This window comes from Ochotona princeps, chromosome 6 (genome assembly GCF_030435755.1).
Source record: "Ochotona princeps isolate mOchPri1 chromosome 6, mOchPri1.hap1, whole genome shotgun sequence".
Lineage (NCBI taxonomy): Eukaryota > Metazoa > Chordata > Mammalia > Lagomorpha > Ochotonidae > Ochotona > Ochotona princeps.
Window position 1 is genome coordinate 35,394,239 of NC_080837.1, and position 6,000 is coordinate 35,400,238.

The window sequence follows — 6,000 nt, forward strand, 5'->3', positions numbered from 1 at the left end:
TTTGTACCCTAATCAACTACGTAAAAATTATCAAAATAAAGTAAGAATTAAAAAAAATTGAAGTTGAGTGGAAGGGAAGACTATGTGGTGGTAATTCAAGAGGCTTTAGGAAGATCACTGTGGTAATCAAGATGAAGCATGATATGTAGATTTTACTGGAGATGTGAGAAACAGTGGGATGTAGAGCATGTGCTGAGGGCAGAGCCAACGGAATTTCCTAACTGGCAGGATACAGGAAGGATACAGAGGAACACAACTCAGTGGAACTGAGTGGAACTGGAACGCTGCAACATCTACCAGCTGCAATGGGGGTAGCTGCCTGAGATACGGTGTGAGAGATGAGGAGTTCAGACCGGACTTGTCATCTTTGGGGTGAAGATTCACTTGCTCACATATCTATTTTTGAACTTCCCACTCATCCTTTATATTCATCAATTTCTTTTTTCCTTCTTATGTAAATATCCAGACCGAACACCAGGATGGGAGTAGCAAATAAGAAAGGGCTGAGTTGGAAATATAAATTGTTGTTTAAGAAACAAGATGAGCAAATCATCCTGGCAATGGCTTAAGTTTGACTATTCCATTCATACCATCCTCTGGCCACAATGGCCAGTGCTGATCCAATCCGAAGCTAGGAATCAGGAGATGCTTCCAGTTCACCCACATGGGTACAGAGGTCCAATGCCTTAGGTCATTTTTCATTGCTTTCCCAGGCCATAAGCAGGGATCTGGATTAGAAGTTAAGCAACTGAGTCATGAACTGGTGCTCATATAGGATGCTGGCACTTGAAGGTGGACTATTAGCCTAATGAGCCATGGGGGCAGCCCCTGTCTCAGTCTTTTCTTACTTTTTAAAAAAATATTTATCTATTTATTATTGGAAAGTCAGATACACAGAGAGGAGGAGACACAGAGAGCAAGATCTTCCAACTGCTGGTTCACTCCCCAAATAGCCACAATGGCTGAAGCTGAGCTGATCCAAAGCCAGGAGTCTGGAGCTTCTTCCAGGTCTCCCGCACAGCTGCAGCCCTCCATGGCCTCTACTGCTTTCCCAGGCCACAAGAATGGAGCTGGAAGGGGAGTGGATCAGCCAAGGTATGAACCTGTGCCCACATGGGATCCCAGGCATGTAAGGCGAGGACCTTAGCCACCTGCCCGCAGCGCCAGGTCCACGGTATTTTTCAGAAGATAGGTTATCCCCTGCCACACCCCATGCTTGGGGGCAGTAGTGTTGAGCCAGGCGGAAGCCTGCAACTCAATCCAAGACTCCCCTGTGGGTATCAGAAACGGAATAACTTGAGCCATCCTTTGCTATATCCTAGGATCTGCATTAGAGGGAAAATGGAATTGGAAGTCAAAGTCAGGACTCACACCCAGGCAATCAGACACAGGATGCAGGTATCTTAATTGGCATCTAAGCTACTAGGCCATACTCACCTTCATGCTATTTTACTTATCAGATCAAACAAGCCATAGTCCTGTCTCCTTCATTCCTCAAAAAGCCTTGAGGAGTTTGCTGAGGTAAATACTATAGATAACTATCTGAGAACAGAAGATGAACTATCCCAAAAATGGAATGAGACGATAGAAAATGAAATACACTAGCAATTGGTACACTTCTGTAGTACTAGCCACAGGCTACAATAAGGAAGGACAAAAAAGAGGACAGAAATAAGATTTTTAAGCATAGGCCAACATTGTGGCATAGTTGGTAAAATCATCACCTACAGAGCCTGGCAGCATGGCCTAGCGGCTAGAATCCTTGCCTTGAATGCACCAGGATCCCATATGGGCGCCAGTTCTAATCCCAGCAGTTCCACTTCCCATCCAGCTCCCTGCTTGTGGCCTGGGAAAGCAGTCGAGGATGGCCCAAAGACTTGGGACCCTACACCCACGTGGGAGACCCAGAGGAGGTTCCTGGTTCCCGGTTTCGGATCGGCGAAACACCGGCCATGGTGGCTCACTTGGGGAGTGAATCATCGGACGGAAGATCTTCCTCTCTGTCTCTCCTCCTCTCTGTATATCTGACTTTGTAATAAAATAAATAATAAAAAAAAGAAACCATCACCTACAAAGTTAGGATCCCTTATAAGTGCCAGTTCCAGTCCCAGCTGCTCACTTCCCATCCAGCTCCCTGCTAATGCGCCTGAGAGAAAGAGCAGAGTAGGGTTCAAGTTCTTGGGCACCACATGGGGGACTCAGAGGAAGTTCTTGGCTCTTGGCTTCAGCCTGGAGCAGCCCTGGCTATTATGGTCATGTGGGGAGTGAACCAGCAGATAGAAGATATCTCTTCCCCCACCTCCCGACCCATTTCCTGCATAACTCTGATTTCAAATAAACAAATAAATCTTTTAAAAAGATTTTTTAAAAGACTTACTTGTTTTGTTTTTTAAAGATTTATTAATTTTGCGCCCACCATGGTGGCCTGTGGCTAAAGTCCTCACTTTGCACCTTCTGGGATCCCACATGGGATCTAATCCTGGCAGTTCTAATCCCGGCAGCCCCACTTCCCATCCAGTTCCCTGCTTGTGGCCTGGGAAAGCAGTCAAGGATGGCCCAAAGCCTTGGAATCGTGCACCCACGTGGGAGACCCGAAAGAGGCTCTGGGCTTCTGGCCTCAGATCAGCTCGGCTCCAGCCGTTGAGGCCACTTGGGGAGTGAATAAATGGATGGAAGATCTTGCTCTCTATCTGCCTCTCTGTATATCTGCATTTCCAATAAAAATTTTAAAATGAATCTTAAAAAAAAAAAAGAAAGTTGACTCTGCCCAGAACCAAGCCATGTGCTTTTCTTGCATTATCTCCTATGATCCTCACAATTTTACAAAAAAAGTCCTACTGCTATGTCCCTTCAGAAAACAAGGAGTCTGAGACTTAGAGGCGGGGATGTTATTTATTCGTGGACACAGGCTAGTCAGATAGGATTCAAACCCAGGAATGACAAACCTACAGTCATCCAGTATCGAGCTTTGAGGTGTGGTTTCAAATTCAAGAGTACTACTCTAAATCGTGCTTAGAAGCACGGCTACCATCACATGTTACAGGGCCAAGCTGTGAGAGTCAAGCTGGAACTTGAGAGAAATACCTCAGGGACAGCTGCTGGTCAGACTGGCAGTACAGGAGGCATCAGCCCTGCCCCTGAATTGGCAAAACTCCCTGCCCTGCGCTGCCTACCCAGAAACCTGAGATCATTCCTGTTGACTCTGAGAACTAACCTTACCTAACCCCTGACCGCTGCCTGTGCTTCCTGTACAAGCTCATGATTTCATGCCACACTGAAATCAAATAATCAAGGCACTGGTTTCTGTCACAGCAGCTGAACACACGTCATGAATGGGAACCACTGTCCTTTTACCCAGAACAACCAACCAAGCTTGAAAGTATGACAGACTTGAGTGGTATTTCCTAGGGTTAGTACAGAGCAGGTGGTTGCCCCAGGAGTGCCCAGTCCTTAGCCTGAAAGCTCATTGGAATAAAGCAATTTTGGGGGCAGCCTCTGGCCTGGAAATCATTCTCTCATACTGCAATATTGCTGCTGCCCTACCAAGTGGCACAGAAACCAGACTCTGTTCAGTGTCTTGTCCCTATCAGTAAACTATAGACTACAGAGTGAGAAATGGAGTGGGCACTGCTAGATCCTAGGACAACCACCCACACGGGAGGAATGAGCCTGCCTAAAGTCACCAGGTGACTGTCATTTTCAAGGGATCTGTGTGATTCTCTGGCTTACAGGGAAGTAGGAAGAGCTTCTGTCTTGAATTTAAGCATATGATCTTGTGGGCATGGGTGTGTTTTAAGTTCTGTTTCACGTTCCTGTCTCTCTCAGGGACAAGATTTCCAGGTGAAAATGTTTCTGTAGGTGCACAGATAGGAACAGTGAAAGAGAAAGCATCATGTACACATGAGCGTGGGCTGCCCCACAGTGAGAAATGACTGTCATGAGTGGGCCAGAGAGTTTCCTGGGTGGGGTGTTGAGCAAGAGAGAAAAGCCTGTGCAGTATCTCTAACTGTGCTCCATGGTAAGAGAGGACTCTCCCCACCTCTGATCTCTTTTACAAAGTAGGGAGTGGTGCCATGATACAAGTGAAGCCAGCTGGGAATTTTCTGATAGTTTCTTGGTCTCTTCCCCTTCTAGATCCCACATGAAACAAGTGCATCCTGGGAAAAGGAACATTTTGATGGACGGAAAATAGCATCACATTGGGGTTTGCATGAAACTTCCAGCTCACTTAGTCTGAAACTAGCTATTTAGGTACCCCAGGTCACTTATACTCAGCAACTCAGCCACCTCAGCCTGCTATTGCTGAAATCATGGACATTCTTGGGCACCTTGTCTCATTTGCAAACATGGTTCAGCTGCCCCCTTTCAGGACGTTGTGCTTACAAGGAAAGGGGCTTCCCACTCCGTTCTGCCAACACCCCCGCCCACCCCCCCGGCTTTCGGCCAGAAACTCCATTGCACGGATTCTGCTGTAACAATTTATGGAGTCAAAGACAGTGAATTGGGGGAAAGTTGGAAACTCCATGGAAGGAGAAAAGATGTTTGTGTAACCCCTTCCCTGACCCCCACACTGACATACTTCAGGAACTAAAGCTTCTGTCCTCATGCAGGTCTCCTGGTGAAAGTGCCAAAACCGTGGCTTAGCCACATTCCCAGCCTTAAACTCCAGCTTGGCTCCTGGCCTAGATGCAAGGCCTTGTCAGCCAAGAGTTGAAGAACAGCCACACCCGGCTTTAATGATTTTTTTTTTTCCCAAAGCCTGTCCCAACCAAGGAGAATTCATGCCAGAAAAATTGTTAACGACGCCAAAGACCAATGCAGGATTAGCTCAATCTGCTTTTCTGTGAGCTTCTGAGTAAACCTTTCATCACCTGGTCCAGAGGCTTTTCCTCATGTGTCAAAGTTGCTCAAGGAGTTGCTTGGGTTCATTCCGCACGTTTGCTGAACCTTCCCCCAAACAGCAGGCAGGAGACTGGTGTGTTCATGGGGTGGGGATCCCACAGCCTGTCTCAAGAACTCAGGGGACATAGAATCCTGGACGGAAGGTGCTTCCTATCCCTTTGTCTGTGGAGAGGCTGGAGGGGGCATTCAGGCCATGGCCCAAACCATCTCAGAAATGCTGGGTGGAATGAACTCGGTGAGTACAGGCATGTACTGCAACCAGAGAGGAGGTCAGAGTGCCATGGTCCTTGTGGGGAAATAGGACGTGCCCCTTTCCTGGGTATGGAAAAGGCAAGATCCATGACAGCAGCCTCATGGACACAGAAAGAGAACACATTTGAGAGTCTGGGCCCACCACTTGATGACCTGTGGGAGGTTACATAATCTCTCTGGGACACTTTCCAATATCCTAGCTATCAAAATGATCCAAGATTGGATTTTAAAAATTGCAACTAATTGAAAAGCAGGATCTTCTAAGTTCAAATCCCATTAGCACCCTCATTGCCCTGCATTGTTCATCTGGCTTCTGTCTCTCAGAGTCATCAAATGCTGTTGGTTTTAACTCTGAATTATCTCTTCAATCTAGTACCTTCTTTCCACCTGTAGCCTCAGTGCAGATCTCCAAGGAACCTTTGTGCATTGACTACTGCAGTGAACACAAGGCTTCAGGTTCTCCCCACCTCATTCTATCTTCCATGCTGACAACGAAGAAGAAAAAAACAGTTTAGAAATATGCTATCCTTCAGAGCAGAACTGCTTGCCATAGCCAAAAGACAGAGATAACCCAAGATTAAACCAACAAATTGCGGCATACCCATGCCATGGAATGTTCTCCAGCCATGAAGAAGAATGGAGTACTGAGACATGCGGCATCATGGATGAACTGAAAACATGGTATTAAGCGAAAAGAATCCCACTCACAAAAGGGCACATATCACATGTTTTCACTTATATATACTAACCAGCATAGACCAACTCATAGACACAGAAGATAGATTAGTGGTTGCCAGGGGTTGGAGAGGGAAGGATTGAAAGTGACACCTTGATTGACATGGGGTT